Genomic DNA, 24,596 nt, shown 5'->3' with positions numbered 1-24,596 from the left:
ATATTCAAAAATCTTCCGTTTTCAAATTATTTCGCTTCATTACAATTCCTTCTGTCTAGTTTCGTCTTCCAGAATTGCATCTTTTCTTTCCATAGCCCTATCGGCTCCTACCATATTTTCGTATCTTGTTCCATTAGTACTAATCTCGTCAAGACTTCTCGTATTCAATATTTTATTTTATAGATGGGTCACATGACGTCAAGACTTCTCGTATTCAATATTTTATTTTATAGATGGGTCACATGGGAGCTTTCAGATCGAAGCGACACGCTACATGCGTAAGGGAGACCAGCGACACGGTCCAATCTGTACGAAAGCATTCACTGCTCATGCGCTCTCAATAGACCGAGAAGATAATATGCACAATGGACTGCGACATTCATGCAACATGTACAGCTTGTCGTCTCGGTCCTGTACGAAAGGCTATAATTATTTCTAAAGGTTGGTTTCCAAGTGATACGTGTAGCTTGTTCCCTGTCGCTTCGGTCTGAAAACTCTATATCTTTCACATATTCTCATCAACTCTCCAAATGTTTTGGGATAAACATTTTAAAATTCCGCAGATTTAGCTGTAGCCAGGGCTGTTGTCGAGGGTTTACGGCGGTCAATTGACTCTTATCGTTAAACGCGACAATTGAGGGCTCTTTTATTTCAGTTTTAAACACTGAGAGAACGAAAGAAGGGGAATTGTTGCTTTTGTTGCAATTCCCCTAGTATTTACATAAATATTTTTCCAAATTTTTAAAAATATTTTTGGTGTCATTAGCAATATTATGAAAATTGTTAACAATACAAACTGATAATGCTGAAGAGCAATATCAACAAGAAAATACAATACAATAACATGCTGTGCTGTGTACTATGAAATACTTGTAGCCTTTATGTTTAAATGTATTCATGAAATACGCGTTCATAGTTATTTATTTCAAAAATTCCTTCTCGATTGAAATATTCCTCTTTTATGGGTATATCATTGTCATCAGTATCCTAACATGAAATACATTTTTTGTAGAAGTTAATCGACGTCATCCGTTATTTAATGGAACATGGTCTCCGCTTAACTTTTAGTCGTATTATGGTCGATTTTTCGACCATCGACAATAAGGTGCTCCTCGTATTTTGGTCAATTTTTCGACCATGCAGCTGATTACAAAATTCCTGTTTTTTATTATCTTGATACTTTTCTGTTATGTCGGAAACACTTACATTGGGTTGAACGAAGCTTTGGCACGTCATGTGGATGCACCCCCTCCCCCGACTCCAAATTTACGTATGGAAGATGGCGCGAATTTTAAATTCGTACACTTAATTGACAAAAAAATGTTAAAACTCGTAGACTATTCGACCAATCTACTTCGGGTAACTTTTGTTTTGCAGCTACGCGTATAACATCAGGGCATGCAACTGTGCAGAAACCAAAACGCCAAACCCAATAAGAGGGGTTCGGTGGGCCGCGGCCCCCAACTTTCAATGAAAAAAAATCATAAAAATGGGGAGTTTGCCCCCACTATTTTGGGAAGGGTACGCAAATTTACCCTTATTTTCAAAGAATGGTCCTTTCTCAACCAAATGAAAGTCTTTTCATGTTTCTGGGTGCATTACATTATTGAATATGTGAAACAAACTCCCCATTTTTATGATGTTTTTCATTGAAAGTTGGGGGCCGCGGCCCACCCAACCCCTCTTATTGGCTTTGGCGTTTTGATTTCTGCACGGTTGCAGCCTTGATGTTTTAGCTGCAAAACAAAAGTTACCCGAAGTAGATTGGTAGAGTAAAGGTTGAGGTTTCATTAAACTTAGCATACACCCTCTGAGAATTCTTTTGGGACTACTGTACTGCCTGTAGCCCCTCAAGATTGGATATAAATCGTGTCAGGTTATTGTCTTTTCGAAGTTTGCTTGGGTTTCGCATTTCACTCTTACCTTCATTCCCGTACTGCGTGTTCAGGTCATTTTGCAAACCACAAGATCTTCCTGAGAGAGAGAACAACAGATTTTTTTGTTCTTGCCCCTCCACTCCTTGTTGAAGCCAACAGAACCAGCAACGGCGGAGAGAATGAAGTGCTAAGTGAAAGGAGTAGATTACACGAAATTGGCCCAGGTACTGCGAGGCCCTCCTGTAGTGGGTGTTTTGCCAGCTGTAATTTTACGCTGTCTTTTCAACCGTTGCGATTGGCTGTGAAGCCATTTTCCCAGGCACTTCTCCTAAGCGACGAAGCACCCCGCTTCTAGGTCAAGGTCACCATCACGTGACCTCCGGCCCACTTCGGGTCGGTATAATTTTTGCCTCCCCCCGTTGTTCTTGCGCGTGATATATGAAATGGAGTGCGACTGTATTTGCAGAAAAATACCACCCGGTGTGATGAATTCCTCTTACTCTCTTCCACTAATGGATCTTCTTTTCTTTTATATGTCTTTGGCGTCTTGTCGTATGTTAACTCGCGTTGCGGGTGTTGTCAGGCGACCTCTGGAAACATCTTTGGCAAGGCGCCTGGGCGGCTTTTCAATTGTTTTATGGTGCAGGTAGAAGATCAGGGAAAACATATTGTACTTTCGCCTTTCTTCTGACAGTGGAGATTTGCTTTCTTTTGCAGTTTACTTGCACTCCGTATTTCGAAACAGGTTTTCTCCAAATCCCATTGATGAAAATATGCATGAAGCAGCTATCCAGATGGTTTACATTTTGACTGTGTGTACGGAACGGTAGTCATAGCAACTGACATCAGGAATATCATCAATTTACTAATGAAAAGTTCGCTGAGCACAAACGATATCCTTGTCATTGATTGATTGATTGAACGGGTGTTTTAAGTCCACTTAATGCACAGTAACGCTAATCGGGACTGGACCTATAGTTTAAAGTGGGATCCGAACCAATATGAGTAGGGAGCGAAGTTGATGACTTAAAAAAATATAGGTATGTGACCTATAGAATGTCCTAAAAAAATTGGAAAAAATGACGTAACAAATGCAAAAATGACCATTAAATTTGTTAGTTTCAGGTTAAATATTGAAATGAAACGGAAATTAAACAAAAATGAATCTTGCTTTAAAAAAAAAACGCGAAATGATAACACATGCACATTCAATTACGTATAATATGCAACGAGGATTTCCAATGGAAACAACCGAATAATTTTAAAACAATTTAATCAAAAAGTCCTATACACTGAATGAATACACCAGTTCAGCATTTCTTTGCTCGTAAATTGAAATCCTGCGAGATATATATAGACCTATGTTCACCTTGGTGAAAAGACTTAAGAATATTACCAAAATGAAAGAAGTGACAAAATATGACGAAACAATACACCGAATATTGCGAAGAATGACGGGAAAATGCCGAATATCGGGAAAAATGACCTAAAACCTGAAAATTGTCAAAAAATGCAAAACAATTCAATTTAAAATTATCTCTTTTGGGTTCTAAACGAAGTGTAGTATTGTGTATATTTAATGGATATCGTGTCAGAGATGTCAGAAAAAAGATGACATTTCATCAACTTCCGCTCCCTAACTATGAGCCTCCACCGGGTATCGAACGAGGGACCCCTTGATTACAAGGCGACGACGCTACCACTGCGCCATCGGGAAGGCCTGATATCCTTGTCATCAAGGGCGCGAGGTTTCATTCCCTGTGGACCGAACTCCGTGGCGGAATGCTTAGTAGAGGGCGCTACGACGCCAAGGGTCCCGTGTTCGAATCCCGGCCTGGGTGCTTTGTGAATATCCTTCATTCATTTCATCACTCATGTGTTATCATCGTGGCATATAGCGAAAATTGAAAAATGCGACGCTAAATTACAAAAACCAAGTCAAACTAAATCGCTTCCCTGTGGAGGTAAATTGCATACAGGTTAGATCCCAAAGCCTAGAGCACAGAGTGACCTAAATTCTACGGATATCCAAATTGTCCCTTCACAAAAGTCATTAACTTATAGGTATAGTGATTATTTGTGGATAAAAGTGAGACAGATATTGAGTCCTGGCGTGAGCATGGATGTTCCTGTGTGATTATCCTTTCATCAAATTTATCTAATCAACATTCGTTCTCGGGCCTCCGCGATGGAGTAGTGATAACGTCGTCGTCTTGTAATCAAGAGGTCCCGGGTTCGATACACCGTGGAGGCTCATATTGATTCGGATCCCATTTTAAATTGTAGGTTCCTGTCCCGATTAGCCTGTCTGTGCATAAAGTGGACTTTACAACAGCAGCTCAAACCATTCGTTCTCATCGTCGCGATTAGCCAAAATAACGGAAAAGCGACGACAATCATGTTCTATCATTGCTCAAATTACTGATAGTGTAATAGTATCCAAATGACAGATGTAACAGTTATCTTCATGGCTTACATTCGATGGTCCCAATGAATTATCCGAATTAATGATAATCGCATTGTAAAGATAAAAATTATTGGAATATCCATATGAGCATAAGACAGTCTCGCTGTTGACGGGTTCGTGGATAAAACAATTCTGCAGATAGAGGTGTGCTGAATATCCATGTAAGACACTTACTCGAACGGCGTATTCCATAATCAACCACATGAAATTAATGAAATGACGAAAGTCGTGTCTGAGTTATCTCGATGAAACAACTATAAGCGTGTTAATGAATGGTCTATTTTAATACACAGTTGCTGATGTGTTCCTTTAATGCAAAGTGAGGCAAAAGTCAGGTTACGTAGTTACTGGCCAGCACGATTGCCAAACCTTATCTCTGGATTTTTACTTGTTTGAACACGTGAATGGGTCTGTTACGTTAAGAAATTTAAAAGTTTGTGCTTGAACAACCTCAAAGAAAGGATTCAGATGATATCACCCAAATCATTCAAGACGTCTTACGCAACTGTCGGCGTCGAGTTGATAACGTGTTTTTTTGTTGTTTTTTGCCTCAACTTGTAGATTGCAAACTATTGCTAAATATGATTAGGTTCTAGCTAGTTCTGCCTTCAATTTACGTTTATTTTCCAGTTGTCTTCTAGCAAGATGACACAAGTTTGTAGATCCGCATAGAAGTACAGAACGGTTACAATCAGCTAGCTTCCTTCCCTACTATACGGGCGCAAAGTGCCAGCTGCAGTTTTTGCCTCTAATGGGTATTAGAGGGTGCGAAATACAACCCCCACGCTACATGGGAGACACGTGGATTGTTTCACCACGTTTGTTCCCCGTTGAAATCTCATTTTCAGCTAAAAATATCCTTAACTCTTTTTGCTTCCCTGTGCTAATTGTCTTGAAACCCAAGAAGACAGACGCTTGAAATGTGAAACTTTTAAATGCCCATTGGTTTTTGTTTTTCTGTTATCTTTGTTGACATTTTGAGCGTGCAAACAGTTTTGACTGCTGGGTATAATTGGATCGCATTTGCCCGTTGCCGCTTTTGCAGAAAGTTTTGTGTGTTCCCCCTTCATGTGTGCCCTGCTGAGGTAATGGGGAGATTTTGTTTCGTTGTTTCCCCAAGCGCAGCTCTTCTTTGTCTTTCTGTTACTTCTACTTTCCCTTGTTTTTTCATCTCTATTGCGGTTGAAACTTGTCAACTGTCAAGCCAGCGGGACTGTTACCGAAGTCGACAGTGGGTTTTCTTCTTTTAATGGCTTCAAAGTGAATCTTGTTGATTTCAATCACAATGGTGACTTTGCTTTATTGCACAGCAGTGCTGAACAAAAATAGCTTTCAGGGTTGCGTTTCAGTAGATACAGCGCTGCTTTTTTTTACATCATTTTTGTTGTTTCTTTACTCGTTTTGTGTTGCTTTTGTACTTGATTAGCTCAGTTGCGGATTGACTACCCAGCCTCTCGATCACCAAATTCGTATTGCTAAACCTGTACTGGATGCTCGTCTTGCGTCTGCAAAGTCGTTTTCAAAATGCCCCTTCTTTCAAAAAATCTATCTCATATTCCACATTCTTAAAATTCCATCTGTTTATAGTTCCTTCTACATCATCATGTGGGTTGCTTTCACTGTTGTCTAGATACTTGACTATGTGGTTGATTTTTTAACAATTTACACAATTTGAGGAACAGTTTCGTGGCACCATGAAACCAATCGAAGATATATAGACAACAGCTAAAGCATACCACGCAAAAATTCACTTGAATTCTCTTGTAGGGATTCTAAACAGGTTTAGTTCATAGAATTGGAATATAAACAGCTGTTTTTCGAAAGGAAAGGAATTTTTGAAAAGGATTTCGCTACCGCAGGATAAACGTCTGTAATTTCAGTTATAGTTTTGCGAGCGTTGTCCGCTTAATTTTAGAAGGTATGGGAAGTTGAACCTTGTTTTAGGCTCCGGGGCAGGGCGATTTACTTTCTTGATTGAATTGTTAAGTTTGGGGTACGTCAAAGTGGTCACCATTTACTCTTAATCGACGATCTTTGTCGGCTTTAGACATTTCTGGAAGAGGTGATAGTTTTAATTTAGATCTAAAGAGAGACATGTTGCCTTTATGACGTCTCGGGGTGTACCATTAATCCATGGGCACTTACTTTTTCTGCATGATTTTGGCCCATGTTACATCATATTTGCGCCAAAGTGAATGCATCAAATTAAATTTAAAAGTTTTATTAGTGGTAAGTGTGTAAAGATAATGGCGAGTCAGATATGGCACGTGCGCTTTGCACTAGCTTAACCGCGACGGTGAGCATAAGCCAAAACTCCTGAAGAAGGAGCACACACGTCCACGCTGGAGCTTGAACCCTTAACCTTCGACATCGATATGAATCTTTAGTATTGTTTGAAAACGAAAACTAGTAAGTAATGTTAGTGTTTGTAGATACCGTAATTGAATAAAAGAATCTAGAATCCAAGAGAAACGTACTTACAACAAGAATTACAAAGAACGTAGCCTAACCGTAATTGTTTCTAACTTGGTGTTGCTTTAACTTGGTCACCTCTTTTACTAACTTAGTAATAGGCCTAACTCGATTGTTACCAAGGTCCATTTAAGTATCGTATGAAAACTCACTCATTATATTAACAACAATGATTACAGTAAATATTGTAAGTTGCATTTATAACAGAGAGTAATTAAGAAATATGCCGTTTTGTTAATTACATATATAATTTACAATAAATGCATAAGATAATCAATTCAGACAATAACCATGAGCTGATTAATTGCAATAATTACACACATACATTATGAAAATTTAAACACTGAAACAGCCAGGATCAACTGTGAAGGAGGGGCATGATCAGTGGCGAACACTCGATTTTCCCAGGTGCAGCGTACGCTACCTATAAAGGGGTGGTCGGTCAGCTGGTATTGCGAATAGTTTTTTCAACATACTGAATGTAAATGAAAGCTAAGGTGTCATACATGTACGTACATACTTGAAATATGAAGGGGTTGCTTGGTGCTTTGTAGCTCCCGAAAGGAGTTTTTGCCTCTGCCCACGAGTTTGACATGCTGGATTTAGGCAAAGCTTAAATTCAGGTGTGCAAAATAACTATCTATATCCCTTCCTCTGGGTTGAAGTCCTGGTATGGGCATGCCTGACATTTTTCAACAGTCCTCTCATCATCTTCATCCTGTCGTCGCGATCCGCGTAAAGAGACAGAGCGGCGCAAATGTGAAATGTACAAATTCGAAATATTCAAAATTACAAGACCTGTTGTCAAGCTGTGTGTAGATGATTAAAGGTGAAGTAAACCTACCACGTAATCGTAATATTGCTATCGCTCACGCCTTTGGTAAAATCGGGAAGTTAGTTGAAAAGAAGTATCGTGCTTCGGGTCAGAGAATCTAGATAACGGAGGCTGCGAGGTTCGATTCACTAATTACGTGTCACCCTTTGAAAGCGACTTGGCGAGACTGGCCATCAACGGACTGTTGTGCAATGGGGTTTAGTTTCATACCCAGGGCAACCGCTCCATATTCCGGAGCTTTTTATGCCCTCTGTGATTGCTCGCAATAAATCTGATGCAGAGGAAGATGTCACTGAAAGGAACCGCTTTCTCTGTCCTGGGGCTGGATAGCCGATTCGGTCTCATCAAGAGAGAGAATTGCAGGCAACATTTATATGCCAACGGGATCCGCAAAAAAAGGGGGTTGAATTTGAAAATGGAGTGACTATTAATAGTTAATTAGGGTCGAATGGTACTTCTTCGCCTTTTGTACTTATTTGTGTGTTTGGTTGTGCTTGTTTCGTTCTCGTATTTGTGGTACTGCATTTTGTTGATTGATTGATTTGATTTATTTTACTTTGAGTTTATACCACTTTTGGATAATTGCGAAGATAATGATGAATGGATAAGCGCACAAGTCCCATGGAGGATTATTTTGACCATGAGTCCAGACGCCAGAGCCTCGCTAGTCTCCAAAATACCGTTCATGGTTATTACGTGAAAGAGAGGTTGACATTTGGTTGTTAGAGCAAGGGCTACCCCTTACACCACAGTCCTGAATTTGGATATACTGACATGTGCAAAGGTTGACCTTCAAAGGCACTCAGTTGTCAACATTTCTTCTGGATAGTAAAACCTGGGCTGCATTTTGCAGGCTAATAAGGCCCTGACGCCTGGGTTCACAGCCTCTGTGGAGGTTTGTATTGTCTTGTTCATTTGTGTTTGTCCCTTCATCCATGTAATTTCATCACCATTCTTCCGCATCGTCGCGATTAGCTGAAAGTTATAGAAAAGAAACGTAAAAAAGCTTAATCGACAAAAAATAACATCAACTAACATCTATTGTTCTGTTTGTATTGTTTTATATCGATCTGTGTCAAAAACAATTTTAAAAGTACGTGAGAACTAATTCTTAATAATTTATAGCCGACCCCCGTGGCGGAGTGGTTAGCACAGCGTGCTACGACGCCAGGGACCCCGGGGTCGAACCCCGGCAAGGTATCTCGGTCTGGCGTTAGTTTAATAGTATCATCACTCATCCTCATCCTCGCGATTAGCCAAAGTGGCAGAAAAGCGAAATAAAATATGCAATCAATCAATCTTAATAATTTATAGAGTTCTTTTTCTTTTGCTGAGGTACCATCGGACAGGCCTCTAGGTTTTCTACATGTTAGCGATGAAAAAGTGTTGTTAGTTAATACAATTAGTGAATGTTGCTACAATTTGTTTCCACCTAACCTAAATCTGTAATTGCAATACTGTTATTTGTAAAACGTATTGTATTTGTGTTGCTACTTTGGCTATTCTCTTCTGCCCGAATGTCAGAATTCCTGAATTCTGGACTCGATACGAGGCCTATGTGCGGGGAATGTCATTATGCATTGTCTCCGTTATTTGAAATTATATTACATTAATTCTGTTTCGGATACGGCCACCCCTTTTCAAAACTCCAAGCACATGTAGTGAGACCATTATCGATCATTAAAAGAAGCATACAATGCTAGAAGTTGAGAACCAAAGACTTGGGTTGACTACAGCACGTATGGAAATCTCAATATTCAAAAGACAAGTGTATCCAATTTCAAGGGCCTCGTAAGCCTGCCATTTCAGCAACCTCCTAGGTTGGCAGTTGCTGGGTGGTCTTTCACGGCACCACCTTCTCATATCCAAGAAATGAATGGTTGCAATAACTTACCATAAGAAAGACGAGAGAAGTATGCTCAATGCGTAGCCTGCCCTCCTCCAACTGTAGGCAACATCGTTTTACTAAACTTGTTTCCCAAGCATTTCTCCTGCAAACTCCAAATAGTCGGAGCATTATCATCCCACGTGCTCGAAGTAGAAACTGCTTTGAGGTTCCCGAGGGCAAGCTAGTGAAACCCTTGTATTTGCATCATTGGAAGTATCCTACCTCCTGCTTCACCGTGCTTGGGAAGAAGGTAGAACACGTTGTCCACCAAAAAAACAAACATAAAAGCAGTGAAGTGTTACTAAATTGGTGTGTTTACCAAATTGTTGAGTTCCGTTACGTTCCCCTCCCCCCTCTTTTGGCTCGCCGTGAAACGTGTAATCAGTGCAGGATTGCTTTTTAGGTGCTAAGTTTTCCAATTTTCCAAGATGGCCGATTATCCGGGCGTGAGAAAGTGAGGATAAATATCAGTATACTTTCCCGGCCCACCGACGAAATCTCTTGGTAAATCGCCACCCGGTCCACAAGAAAAAAAAAGAAGTTTAATTGTCCCACGATCCATGGAAGGACCCACTTTTTCCAATGATAACGGCGTTGTGGGTGAAATCGAGGAGTGTGCTCGCAGCTGACCCATTGAAGGGGAGATTTATTGTTGAAGATGTGGCTGAAGAACAAACAAGAGTCACTGTGTTACCAACAGGACGGCTACGGGTTGGCCCACGGTTACCGCTGCAGGTGGGCGAGGAAAGTTGTTCTCTCCTGGGCACTTGGCTTTGACAATTTTGTTTTTTGTTGCCTGGCTGCAACAAGATTCATTGATTGTTGATGATACCCTTCGTTTAAGAGCTTTGAGATGTCTTTACGTGACACACCCCAACACTCCATTACAATGTTCTACATTACGGACAAACCTGAAAGCAGTCCAGAGGACATTGTGCAAGAACTCATTAGTTGGTTTGTCAGACTTTACTGTCTATAGTTCGTTTTTCACTGAACTGGAATTAGTAACTCTAAATGCGCAGGATTGTCTTAGCCAGGTTTCAAGGATAATAAGGATAATATATTTCAAAGGAATTTCCGACACAAACTGCTATGTCTATTTTTAAGGCTTTCGAAAATGAAACAAATTTATACCCGTAAAATATGCATTGGCGCAAACAGGTATGGGCTCATGGAGTGAAATTCTTGCCCCGCTGAATTTTTCCAAATTTCCACTGCTCTACAAATGAATCTGTGTTACGGAAACAAATGTAGCGTTTCTTTATAGATTTTAGTGTGTTGATTTACAAAGTGACATTATTTCTTCGCCCATGGTATCATGTTACTCAGGGAAATTTAAGAGAAACCAAATGCAAATGTTGATCTGTACCCTGTGTAAGATTCTTATTTTTTACAATCGCTATAACACCGATAAACGTTAATCGTTGCCCAGAATCAGGGTTGTTAAAGGTTCAGCAATTGTAAATACATTCAATTCTGGTGAGAGGGAAAAACAGTAATCATAAATGGACTCTGGACCGTAAATAAACTTTTCATCTTTAAAGTATCCAAATTTGGTCCCGGAGTCTTCTTTTCCGATTCAACTTAAATATGATCAAAGTTCGGTATTGAAATGAAGCAATACGCAAATTGAACCGAATCAAAAATTGTGCGAGAAAAATGGTTCCGATCTTGTTACGGAACCGATTAGAATTTATAAACAATTTGTCATGCATAATACGTTGCGAAATAATGTGAATGTAGTATTTTACATGTTTTTTTTTTTTACTGTTTCTCGTAGATTTCTAAACATTTGACACATTCTGTAAAGAACACCACTAATATCGCGAAATTTATACCATGTGAGTTTAATGTTTTCGATAACATTTAGGCAGAGGGTAGTAGTTTTTTATGAATCACAATCAATATACATAGGTAGCAGGTATATTGCAAGTTGTTATTTGAGTAGTATTTTCCCAAAACAATTTTCAAACGCATAGTTTTTTTTTTTCCTTTTATCAAAAGTTTGACCCCATCCGAAAATAAAAGTCAAAGCTTCTTAACTAAAAATTTTCTTTGTCGCCGTTCCATTGATAATACAGTATCAGAATTAATCTATAGTATTTTCAGTGTTTCAGCATTTCTAGCCTAGTGGCAACCATGTGTGATTGCTCCGAATGATAATTGTGACCACAGTCACGCACTATTGGATACACTTTGCGTCGACCCTTGTTGACCTCCAGAGTGGATCGGAGAGAGGTCTGGATCACGCCATTGGGCTCGATGCAAGTGTCACTATCCCCTCTTCACCTCTTTTCACTGGTCATTGCTTTCTTCTTCTTTCCGTTCCTTTTGGCGACGACTTTTAAATTCTCCACGGGAAAGTTCTTCTTCGGGAGACACTTGGGACCGTCGTTCATATGCAAAAATCCAGCAATGGAAAGTCCTCTTTATTGAAGACGTAAGGATGGTTCCTTTGTGGAAGTTGATGCAGCGTTGTTTCCTCGTCCCTTATAAGGTACGCGCGAAGGAAGGTAATCTCGCTGGACAGTGTGGAACAAGACCCCCCTGATGCAGTTCATGTACCGGTGTCTTGTTGTTACCTTCTGGCGTTCAACAAAGACTTTCACCGTTCTCTGGCTAAAATTTTCTAGGAATGCTTCTGTCTGTATACACTTATGGTTTCTTGTTCATTCTGGTGTTGGGAAAAGTCCACCGCCTCACCTACCATGCTACACCATCCATTTCCATTGACCTTCGACGCTTCTTCATGTTTCTTCCCATTCAAGGCACGCCACAATGGTCTTTCCGAACGCATTGTTTGTGAAAATGGCAGCATCTTGATTAGAAACCAACAATGGCAGTATCTTGATTAGAAACCAACAATCCTAAGCAACAGTACTTTCTCCATGCGCACCATCGAGGTTAAGGGTTTGGATGATTGACCATTGTAGAATTCATTGAACGTGCTTTGTTACGAGTATGGTGTCGCTAGTGTTCTATGCCAAATCATTAATCTAACTAGATTACAATACCCACATTAGAGTTTCTCCCACCAGAAGCACTTGCACTAATTCGGAGCTTTGAATTTTAACTAGAATATTAATTGACTAGTATCACATACCGTTGGAAAGCGCTTCAAATATCCTAACAGAAATGTTCAGTAGTCTTCGCACAGAAGAGTTATTGCTTCAAAACTTTAAAAATTGAGCGCTATTCAGAAAGGTTATATTTTTCTGAATGGCTACAAAACTACTGAAGATACAAGAAATATATACATAAACAAAATTAAAGAACCTAACATGACAAACGAAATTTATAAAGGATCCTTCTGTGTGTTTTTATTGCAAATTTATTACTGAATAAACGATCGTCGTGAGTCACCTTGAAAACGTAGTGGCTTACGCTGCCACCTTGTAATCAGGGAACCCAGGATTCGATCCTGGTGAGGTCACATTACACAGTGGTTTAGATCCCATTTCAATTATCAACCCAGTTCTGATTATCCTATCTAAGCATAAAGTGGACTGAAAAACCTGACGGCCATCTTGAGACGTCATATTGACGTCATCGACGAAGATATTTCTACATCAATAGGAGTTCAATCTGCCACCAAGGATGGTTCTACAATATTACCCTAACCTACCCTCTGACTTATCCGTTTTATCAGCTTAAACTTCAACTACCACGCGCGTATTATGGGTTGTCAGTTTGATTCTCTGGGTAAGCTCCTTCCAATTATTTCGAAAAGATTAACCATGAGGTGATAAAAAGTGTTCCAACTAGCTAATGTCTTACAACTGTCTCATATTTTGTCCAATTCGATTCATCTCATTACTTGTCTGTAACATGCGTCAACTAAGGATCATGCCTGCTCGCATTGTAGTTTGATGGACAAATATTCTCGGCTAGAGCCAACCAGAGGTTCTGATATATATTACTTCGCTTTTTGTGCCACTTTTGGCTAATTTGCGAAGATGGAGATGAGCGATGACATGATGAAATTGATGAATGGACACTCACAAACATCCATGCCCAGGCCGGAATTCGAACCCGGGACCCCTAGAGGTTCTGATAAGTTAGGCTTCACGTGCCTTATAGAGTATCATTTTGAAGAAAACACCACATGCCGCATCAAGAAATTGCAGTTGGCTCTCCTGCTTGTGGGCACAACTGTCAAATTTGTCGATTATTTTCATTTGCACTACCCAGATGTTTTGTTTCCAGTGCTCTGCTTCAGAAGTATACTTTCTTTAGTGACAAACCAGATTTCATTGCAGAAATTCACAGGGAGAGTAGAGGATGGCTCATAAAAAAATTCTGTGAAATGTCGAATCTTCGAATCCGGACAGTGGTATTGCGAACAGAAGACTGCTTTGTAATGACTGCTCACCGATCTTCTCTCGTGAGGGACGGGGGAGGAGGCATTTTGTTTTAGCTGCTGCCCACTAGGTTTTAAGGTTTATGTTTCCGATGGTAATCACTCATTGTTAGATGTAAAGGATCGCCATTTGGTCTTAGGCTAATTGACGGTTTATCTTTAGTTTTGAGTATCTCGGAAGTGGGGTAATATCCTCCTCCGTTCTCATCTTCACCCACTCATGCTGCATTGTCGGTGTCCTTTGTTGTGTGAAGGAACTGCCAAGAATTAGTCGATTAGAAAACGTAACCTTAAGCTGGTGTTTTAGATGCAAGAGAAACGAAAAGTCTCATATACACACTATGTAAAAGTTCGCCTGCTAAATAGTATAAAGAGGTAACATGATGCCAAAGTCAAATTGTCATCGCTTCCTCTTAGCTTACTTAGTACGGGATCATGCTATGGCATGGAGGGAGGGAAGCTACATATTTTTTCTTCCTCGAGGATATGTTCGTGACGTCACATGGGGCAATAACATTCTCGCAATAAAATAGCAGAGAAGAGGATGAGGAGGAGAAAGAGGAAGACAAAGGCTAGCAATAAATTAGTTTTGGAAGGTCATGTATCGTTGAACCCTTTTCCATTCCTTTGGCGGACTCTTAAGGAAATACCCTTACCTACGTTCGAGAGCCCACTGTATTCTGCAGTGCGGCGCATTCTTTTACCCAGAAATGGTAGTGTATCAGGTAACCTGTTGGTGTTAACCTTTGATGTGTGGATAGCATAGTCCGAAATAGGATGTTCAACCACATCTTCCAGTAGCAAGTCGTAGAATTTGTTTTTGATGGACATTGTTGTGGATGTTGTGGCGGTCATGTCTACCTAGTGTGTTGTATGTTTATAGAAACTTCATGCAAGTTGTTAATTTAGTCGTATGCGTTGTGTTAATCTTACAAGTAGGTTTTTGGGCTTATTGTATGTAAACAAGAAGGAGGGGGGGAGGAAAGCAGGTTCTGCGTTCTGCAAGATGATTCCGACAGAATGTATAGGGTTTACAGCCACCCACTTTTTCGTCCTTCGTCCATTCTAAAATCACGTGGTATTTTGTACAGATAGTCTAATTCTATGTATTTTCAAAAATGTGTATGATAAGAGAGATCATTTATCTACAAACATACATAAGTCCCAGCTAACTGTGGAGCATAGCGCCAGAAAGCAAGGGAAATCTAGTGGCCAGAGCGAAGCAGTACACGCTGCTGGAAGGCAGTCGTTTTCCCTCCCACTCCACGCAATTCTGTCCCTCTCGCGTGTTCATTGGTCGAGCTGTCTACAGTCACTACTTGCGCAGATACTTGTTTTCGTTCTCCTCCTTCAGAGTTAGCTGGGACAGAGTATACAAACCTTTGTGCACCTGGAGTCTTTTTTTGTTTGCTGAAGTTATTAACTTCATTCGACTTGTCTTCAAACATGGCTTTTCTAAAGATCATTCTCGTTTTTTACAAAGCGCATTGGAATGGTGTTTTGAAAATGGAGTATTTCAGATGGAACTTTGCCCTCTATACCTCCTCATTGTGTGACTGTTAACTTTTTTTTTTCTTCAGCACACTTGCTACACCAGGCCCTCTTCGATAACGTAGTGTTAGCGCTGTGCTTTGTAATCAATGGGTCCACAGTCCGTCCCCCCCCCCCATGTGGTGGGGCAAATTGCACAGTGATTCGGATCCCAGTTTAAACTGTAGGTACAGTCCCGATTAGCCTGTCAGCATTAAGTGGACTTTTAAACGAACTTGTTAAGTCAGTCAAGGAAAATTACAACCTCATATAGCTTGCATATTGTTATGTGGTTGAAATTAATACCGTTGAAAGTAATGCCTTGAACAAGTCATCATTTAACATTAATTTATTTGTTTTCCATTCAACATTTACATTCTGTTACTATGTCCTTATAGGAGACCCCTCCTCTCCTCCCTGCCACCAGAAGGCTTGTTCTAAAATATTTCCCTTGAGAAATTTACCAGTGCGAGAGTTTTGTAACAACAAGGAAGGTGAGAAATTAGTTTGGCTTTAGACATACTTTCCTGAGGGCAATATCGAAAATACACAAAGAACGAAGGGTAATGTCTGTCTCTGTGTGTGTGTGTGTGTGTGTGTGTCTCTCTCTCTTTCAAGAGACCATTAACAGATCTAAATCACAATCAATATATGCACAATAAAAATAAAACAAGAATGAAAGACAAATGTAAGTTTATGATGTAATTCATTTATCCTATTAGCAAAAACTTGTGCATAATAAAACCATTTCAACTATTTTGTAATTCACTGACATTTTTAACCAGTTGGCAAAGAAATTAGTTTCTTCCTTGTAATATCTGATATATACGAGTGGCGTACAATAAGTCCGTGCCATGACCCACTTCCGGTTGTGTCTGATGAACCAATTCCTGTAGTATGACTCGTGTATCCTTTCGTTGTATGTGTTGAAAATTTCAAGCATGTATTTAATAAGCCTTTTGTGTTACGGGTGTAAACATAACAGAAGGTGAGACTATATAGGAATATGGAGTCTTCAGAGTTGCGAGCTGTGATCAAGTATCTACGGTTGAAAGGCCTATCACCTCATGAAGTCAACAATGCTAAGGTGCAGGCATTGGGGATAAAGCACCTCATATTCCACGGTAAAGAAGTGGCACAGGGAATTCAGCTGCGGTTGTGAGTAATTTTTAATTATTGTATATATAATTATTATTGCTATTATTTCTACTATTCAAGTTTTATCAATGGCCTGACCCCCCTTACAAAAATTCGGATGGCTTCTACTCTCGTCTCTTGATGTATCTGAAAGAAGATAGGCCCCATGTTGTGCCATTGCGGTGACATTCCCTGGAATTCTCGTAGACGTCCAAAAGAGAGAGATTGAGGACCACCGAGAGGACTGTCCCATTTTTCCCGCATCTTACATTGCCCAAAACCTCCGTAGCTATCAGTTTGGCAAAGGCGTTTTGCAAAACAGCACCACCTCTAATTGTCATGCGACTTGCGCGCTGTTGCAGAACTTTCTCCCTCTCTCGAAGCCTCCAGAACACGGCTGACTAGTGTTCCTGGCTGCGTGGAGATCCTCTTTTTCACTCCTGGCGGTGATAAATCACGCGTGTGCTTTTGTTCGCCAACAGCGACCTCTTGGACCATTCCTGTTGGTGGTCCGTTGAGGAGCTACTTCGGGACGTGCCGCGAATCGGCGATTCGCCACCTTGATACCATCTCCTCAGCACCTCTTGAACACACACACCGAGTCAGTATGTAATCCGTAAACCAGCGGATAATTTTCGCACAGGATGGGCATTTTGCCCGGATTTGTTTAACAGGAATTGAAATCCTACGGCTGTCTCCTTTTTATCGGAGTCGTACATTCAGGTTGTCGGGTCCGAACACGCGACATTGGCAGCGTGTCGTCGTCTGTCCCGCCTGGACGAACAGGTTCTGCAACTCTGGAGTTCCTGCTCTGTTTTGGACGTCCCAGCAGACGGTGTTTTCCCTTTTGTGAAACGTTGTAGGAGGGGGAGCTATCAAATTGAAGGGTCGCATTTCGTTTGCAAAATTGTGTCTGGATCTTGTTTAGCAAGCTTACCTTTGCTTCGAAAATATTTGCAAAACATCTGAAGTTAAAAAGAGAAGAGGCACAACTATTTGGCGTTTTCGAAACATAATAACTGCAATCCTATCGTCTTGATCATCTTCCAATTTATCTCGAGGCAACCTCAATATTTTCCTTCCACTTTTATGTTGATCTTTCAGCTTTCTGTTACCAACAGTTTTTCCAAAGAGGATCCAATAAACCTTTCTCCACCAAGCGTGCAACAAATAGTCAAGGAACAAGCAGATAAGTTAGCAACCTTGCCTAATGAAGCTAGGTGAAGAGGTTATGTTGGATTATCGACGATGCTATATTAAACACTAACCAAGCTTTGGAGAAATAGCTTTACTCATACCTTCAAGACTCCCTGAAGATGATAGTGACAATGATTGTCGCTAAACTCTTACCCAAATGGGAGAATGTTTATGTGCATTATATACAATGCGCTCTAGTAGTATAGTTATGTACAATTCGCACTAATAGTCTTTGGACTGTTACGTTAATCCTATGAATCTTTGAAACGTGTTTCATTGAATCGTGCCCAACAAACCAGTGTAGTGTTGTGACTAATTTTGAGATTTATTTCATTATACAATTAGTGCAAAACGGTTGCGAATGGTCCCCATGGCTAAACCAATGGAAAGGGTTTGTGCCTTTAAACCCTCCCCATACATTCGGCCATGAATGCATCAAAGCTGCTGTTCCGCGTGATGCACCAAAATGCGTCAATTGAGAAGATAGACACGGTCATTTTGAAGAAATCAAAATTTCTGTGTCAATAGATGCACCAAACGAGCATCAACCTTAAAATGATGCATTTCGAGTTCTCATTGTTGATCCATACAAGCTTCCCCACCGTTCCCCAAAGTGGCTGGAGCGTAGAATAAGATTTTATATCTTGCCTTTCAGTCATCAAAAGTCATATATTATCCTTTATTATTTTTTATTTTTTTACAAATCATAAAATTGAAATTGAATTTTAAATATCTTGGTGTTGTTCTCAATATCAGACTTTCCGGCCTCCGTGGCGGAGTGGTTAGCACAGCGCGGAACGACACCAGGGGTTCCGGGTTTGAATTCCGGCCTTGGCATACGTGTTCTTTGCGAGTGTCCCTTCATCAATTTCATCATATCATCACTCATCATCTTCGCGATTAGCCAAAAGTGGCAGAACGCGAAATAAAATACCCCAAATCAATCAATCAATCAATTAAGCAAGTTCAGATTTTGAGTCCACAATTTAAATATAAACTAAATTTGACTTGCTTCCTTTCAATGGACATCTATCTTTGTTGATGAACAGTTCTATGTATTTTTGTACTTTTTCACAATGTACAGATATCAAACAGAGATAACTTATTCTGCTATTTTTCATGGAACCCATCCATGCTTTGACGCTACAATTTGACCATTCGAATTACATGAAGTTTTTCCTGATATCTCAGGGGGCAAGTGCTCCTTCTAGTCCCTTCTGCGGGCGTCCTGATGCGTAGGGCTTTAGTTATATAGCCATCTTGGTGTAGCAATACATTTACTTATTCCTCTGCTATCACAAGAGTTGACGTCACATGCAGCGATTTGCTTAACACCGTAAATAATATTGGGGTCCGATAACACAGCCTCTGGTACGATTCTTCCGGTCAGCTGGCAGTGAATTCAACATATGCTTGCAAGTGTCTGGAATGGGATGTACAGCTTTATTAGCCGACCATAAACATGGTCTCCAGTGACAGGAAGGCGAGGAGACATCGTACCCAGAAGGCAAAAGAAGACGGATCACATGCGAGAGAGCCAGTAACACGATAATCATACAGGAGCGCCACCTTGCAGAATCGATTCGCAACTTCACCTAGACAAGTATATCCCGTTGTCAGCTTTATGGACGCAATTACCGCCGACACATGAACCCCATTTGCGATATCACGCGTCGAATCTTCTGATTCCTCGCCAATCCAATAAAACACGCACATAAATAATTTCAAGGGCACTGCCGGCTTCTGGCTCGGAAGACATCATCCCGAATCATTCGGAAGACCGCTCGGGGCTAGACAGGTGGTTAATTTCGGTTTTGCATGTGTTACGTAAAATTGCATGCATGGTTGTGGATCGGAAGCGAATGTGACGTGTGTGTTTTCCTCCGGCTGACTATACGCTTCACTGGTTCTTGGGAGCTAATGGTTACCGAGGCTTTGAAATTTATGTCACTGTTGAAGTAATGTGTACTTTGTTGAGGAACTTGCCATTGATGATCTCAGTACCGGCCTCTTTTCAGTTTGAGAGTGACGTAAGGTGTTGAAATTCGGTAACTGTGACGCTTGGATTTAGCTGAAAGGAACTACCGGCTGCTTAGTGGCACATCCTTGTTACATCCACATCCTCATGAATTGCACCCATATTTTCTAAGAGGCAATCTCAATAATATACTTGTAAGTCTTCAGCGCTGTAAGGTCAAGGATCCTAGGTTCGAATCCTCGAAAGTTCCAGTTCCTCTTTTCACGTATGGACTCAGAGCCAGTATATTTCTCTGTGGAGCTTGCGTTGTGTGCTGTCCATGTTTGTGATTGCCCTTTCATATGATCTTATGACCATTCATCATCATCTTCGTGATCAGCCAAAAGTGTCAGAAAAGCGAAGTAAAATTTAAAAAAAACAATCAATGAATTATTTATCACTCATCCGCATCATCGCAATTAGACAAAAGTGACAGAGGAGCAATGAAAAATTTAAAACACATTGCGAATGTTCCGCAAGCCATTCTTACCGCCTCGTTGAGTACAGAAAATTAGAAATATATATTAGCTCAAATTAAATGCGAGACCAACCCCAATATCAGACATCGAAGGTTAATTTGAATTCTCTAGAAGGAATTTTAAGTAGATGTAAAATTGCAGAATTTGGAACATCACTGTGTTTTTTGGAACATCATAGCAGTTTCTCGGAAAGGGGTTGCTTTTCGAAACAGTGTCAATGCAGCCCAAAAGGTCCAGCAGCATCTTAATGATGCTTTTCTTCCTTGTAGATTAATAGGAAATGTGGATGATTCATGAAGCAACAACCATGACGAGACACCAAAGCCTTGACCGAAACTTGAACCCAAAATCTTCGGAGGCTAGTTCAAATTTCTTTATTTGCCGTGGGGACACTGTATTTATACCATCCATGGTGGATATATTTGGTTCAAACGAGGTGATGCACATTTCTTTCTAGATTACCAAAGACCTGTTGACATAAAGGCGGTAAATCTTTATGGATTTCCCTTTGCATCATTTGCAGATGGCGCTGTAGGTTACCAAAGACTCGACACGATATCTGGAACGTCTTTTTTCTCTCTTTTTTAATCTGGAAAAGCCACTTAGCACCGACTTTCTGATGATCAGCCTGCGCTCAATAATCACATAATGAAGGAAGCAGAAGAAAACATGGAAACCCATTAACTTCGTAAGAATGGAAGGCCGAAAGAGGCTCGGAAAGGAATTAAAAAAACATGGAATGAGAAAGATTAGAGGCACCTGGACCAAAGGTCCTCGGGCGTCTTGAAGAAAGGAAGACAAAAGTGATGATGTGAAGATGAGGTGGAATTCGGTTCAATGTCGGAGGAAAAAAATGTTCGTTGGGATGTTGTGGAAAAGGAAACCTTGTTGTCGAAACAATCATGTGTTAAACGACTTCAAAAGGTGAAATCGGGGATGTGGGAACTCGTTACTGCAGAAGTGGTACGGCTTCGCTGTTAATTTTCATCACTCTTTGACAAAAAAATAAAAGCATATCGTTAAGGAAAGTTTTGGTGCACTGGAACTCTCTTGAATCTTGTGCTGCAATGATCTGTCAATAGACCTTGCTTGTTTTTTCGGTCGTTGTCCACAAGATCCTGGAGAATCAGTCCTTCCGTGATTTGTGTTAGTGTACAATTAAGAAGAACCGCAAAAATGCTTTAACTAACGAAATCTTGCCATTCCTAAACCGAGAATTATTGCCTCAGCACATAGATTCCGCATCTTTTTCAAGATCAGTCCAATTTTGACCACTGTTGCTAATGTCCTTCAGACCAATCTTAACTTTATCCTTCCTGCCCCTTTAAAGAAAGCTTTGGCCGCTAGCACCAAAGTAAGTATTCCAAACATACACGCAGAAACAAACTTTTTTTGAATTAATAAAACCATAAACAAACAAACAAAAAAATTGGTAGTTTTGACCAAATTCTTTGCTAATCCTAAACAAATGTGCACGATTACTAAAATAACTTGTTTTCTGCTAAACAATCATTTGTTTGCCGCCTATTTAACAAGTATTTCGTTGCCGAAAACTATTTTTTTGGTTATTCCAAACGTTTATTTTCCTCTGTACATAATTTGTGTATAAAATCAGTAATATATCACCGAGCAAACTGGTATAAAGGCGGCCGAAGCGTGGTGTTAATCACATTACCTCCACTAATGGCTGCGATTATGAATGTGTGTGGGGGGCACCTTCACCTTACCTCCGTGTACCTTCACAGCATGTTGCAGTATGCTGGGGGTAGCTTTACCGGCGAAATCCGGATAAAATTTTATCCGGATTTTATATATCCAAATATCGGATATAGGGATTATTAGTATAATCTGATTATCCGAAATATCTGCATTATTCGGACAGTTTTATCGTTATCCGTTTTACGGGCAATCCACATATTCTTTTATTCGTTATTTTCGTATTTCACTGTACGGATTTTCCACAAATCCTTCATCAACGAATATCTGGATTATCCGTTGCAACCAAAATGGATATTAGATACTTCAAAATCCATTTATATATAAGTATTTGTGTATAAAATCTGCTGAAGGCAAGTAAATACAAGTACTGGGGTATGGAGAATTTTTATATATTCTGGCTGCTGCGGTTTTAAGTTTTTGCACACAGAACGCCAATAGTTTGCACTAGCTTACGGAGGATTTTTTTTCGCAGGGGGCTGGAATTGTAAATGTGGACATCACTTAACTGTGTTCTTAGTAGGGTAATCGGGAGTTATTTTAAGGGTAGGTTGCATTTATGGCTTTGGTTTTTCCCCAAGTTCTTTTCAGTTTTCATTTGAAAATTTTTATTTTCTGAAATTTCGGGAGTTGCTGTGTCCCCATCAGCTCCCCCTCGTGCGTACACCGGTTTTTTAGTTTGTCACTTTTGAAAGATACTGCCCCTCCCTGCATTGTCATCAATCTTGCGAGGTCCAGCGCTCATTCGATCCACTTCGTCCCTTCTGGAACAATGACTTAGAATCTGGCACAACCCATTCCTGGACGTCTCAGGCGAAAGAAACCAAGAAGGAAATGGAAACCCTGACACACTTAAAGCCTTTTTATTATTGCATGCTGCAATTTCTTACCGAAAACCTCCATTACATAACATTAACATGCAACGCTAAGTACAAACGAGTGTCATTAATATCAAAGGAATGAGAGATGGAACGCCGTCGACATGCAATCTCGTGGTTTTTTTTTTGCGTAATTCCCTCCTTGAGGCAACATCCAAGCAAACAAAAACTTGCTTCTATCCTTGCGGAACCGAATAAAAACTGGAAATTTTGACCAAAAAATTGAAGCTTGATGCCAGCTCATCCAATCCCCTTCCCCTCTTTTAAGAGGAGCCATTGTTACTTGAAAAGTACAAGCTACAAGCTTTCAGTTAGAAGCACGCATGATTCTTATGTAAGTACCAAGGAGATAGGTTCGAGACAGTGTAGAACTCAAAAACAGAATGCAAAAGTTATTGAAATAGGAATAATATGCACTAAAACACTGGTCTCTTATTAAACCCTAAAAGAGGCTGCACGAAAGATACTGAAACTGGAGTAATAAGCATAAAATAGTGACCTTCGTGTAAAACTAAAACACGTTGCAAATAGAAGTTTCTGAAATTGGAGTAAGAAGTAGTAAAACGAAGATCTCCAAAGAATCGCTCGCGAGCCGGTAAATTGCGAGGCTTCTTTGTGTTGGGCTGTAATCCTCCACTATACTAGAACCATTTTCAGACTCGCTCGTGAGGAAATCTTGGCACTGATGATCATTTGCTTCCCAATAAAGTTATGTAAAGTTAATAAATTAGGTATTTACGAATGGCACTGTTGGAATCGGGGTACCGATCCCCCCCCCCCCCCCCGGGCCGTCTCACGAAGGTTGAGAACCTCTGCAGAGTGCTTATTCTTGAAACTTGAGTACATCTTTATAGCTAACAAAACTATATTCCTTTTTCCGGAATGTCTGGAGTAGCTACACGCAGAGACAAAAGCTTGTGGGCGGGGCCAGACTAGGTGGGGAAGGGTGTAGAATGCAGAATTCCCCTAGTAGGCTTGAGAGCTGCCATGTTTACTACAGAACTACTGGACCAGTCGAGTCGCCCCCTCCGGCGCGGTCCCCTCCCCTCCGCGCTTTCATTGGACGAGGCACACAGCCGCAACGTGCGGCCAGAACACGTTCGCGTTCTCTTACTCCAGACATTCCGGAAAAGGAATATAGACGTGCGTGCCCAGTTCTTAGAATGCGTACTGTCGATAGTCTCAGAGGAAACAACATATGTGATATTTCAAGTCTTTCTAATTAAATGTAGCGCCTGCAGGTTTCCCAGCAACCTTTCCTCTCCCATACGTGTTTCATAACCGAAGTCTTCTCGATTTTATTATTTTAATAATCTCAGAGGCGTATGTTATGGAGTTCAGTATTATGTAACATTCCCCACTCCCATATTGTTTCATCTGTCTGAGAAACGAATATCTTAAGATTTTTTTAAAAAAATAAATCTTAATTTACATTCCTCTTTTAGAGGAAGGGACCACGTTTCACATCCACACAAAACTATAATTACAGTCTTGCGTATTTCAATCTTTAGATACTTTGATATTAGCTGAGAGGATAGTGGATGTAATTTTCTTTACTTGAAAACATCTTGTTTGAATAGAAAAGTAATATTATTTCAATTAAGTCTGCTATTAACGACGAGACATAATATTTTGCAATGATGTTCATTGTAGTCGACTAAAGACTTTTTATGGCAGATATCGTAGATCAGCTGCATCCTGTTGACAGTGTTTCTAACTTGGGTTCTGCTGCAGTTATACACT

The 24,596-nt window shown here is 40.3% G+C and overlaps 2 protein-coding genes across 3 annotated transcripts in view; both read left to right on the top strand.

The window, feature by feature from the left end:
• LOC145987711 (puratrophin-1-like) overlaps window positions 1-24,596 on the top strand; it is a 984,553-nt gene that overhangs the window by 693,262 nt on the left and 266,695 nt on the right. The gene's annotated exons all lie outside the window — the stretch shown is intronic.
• Window positions 1-24,596, top strand: part of LOC145987555 (uncharacterized) — a 36,053-nt gene that overhangs the window by 6,685 nt on the left and 4,772 nt on the right. The window lies entirely within an intron of this gene.

The sequence above is a fragment of the Lepisma saccharinum genome, chromosome 5 (genome assembly GCF_977018435.1).
Source record: "Lepisma saccharinum chromosome 5, izLepSacc3.1, whole genome shotgun sequence".
Lineage (NCBI taxonomy): Eukaryota > Metazoa > Arthropoda > Insecta > Zygentoma > Lepismatidae > Lepisma > Lepisma saccharinum.
Note: the sequence above shows the minus strand (reverse complement) of the source record. Positions and strands in the feature narration are given on the sequence as shown.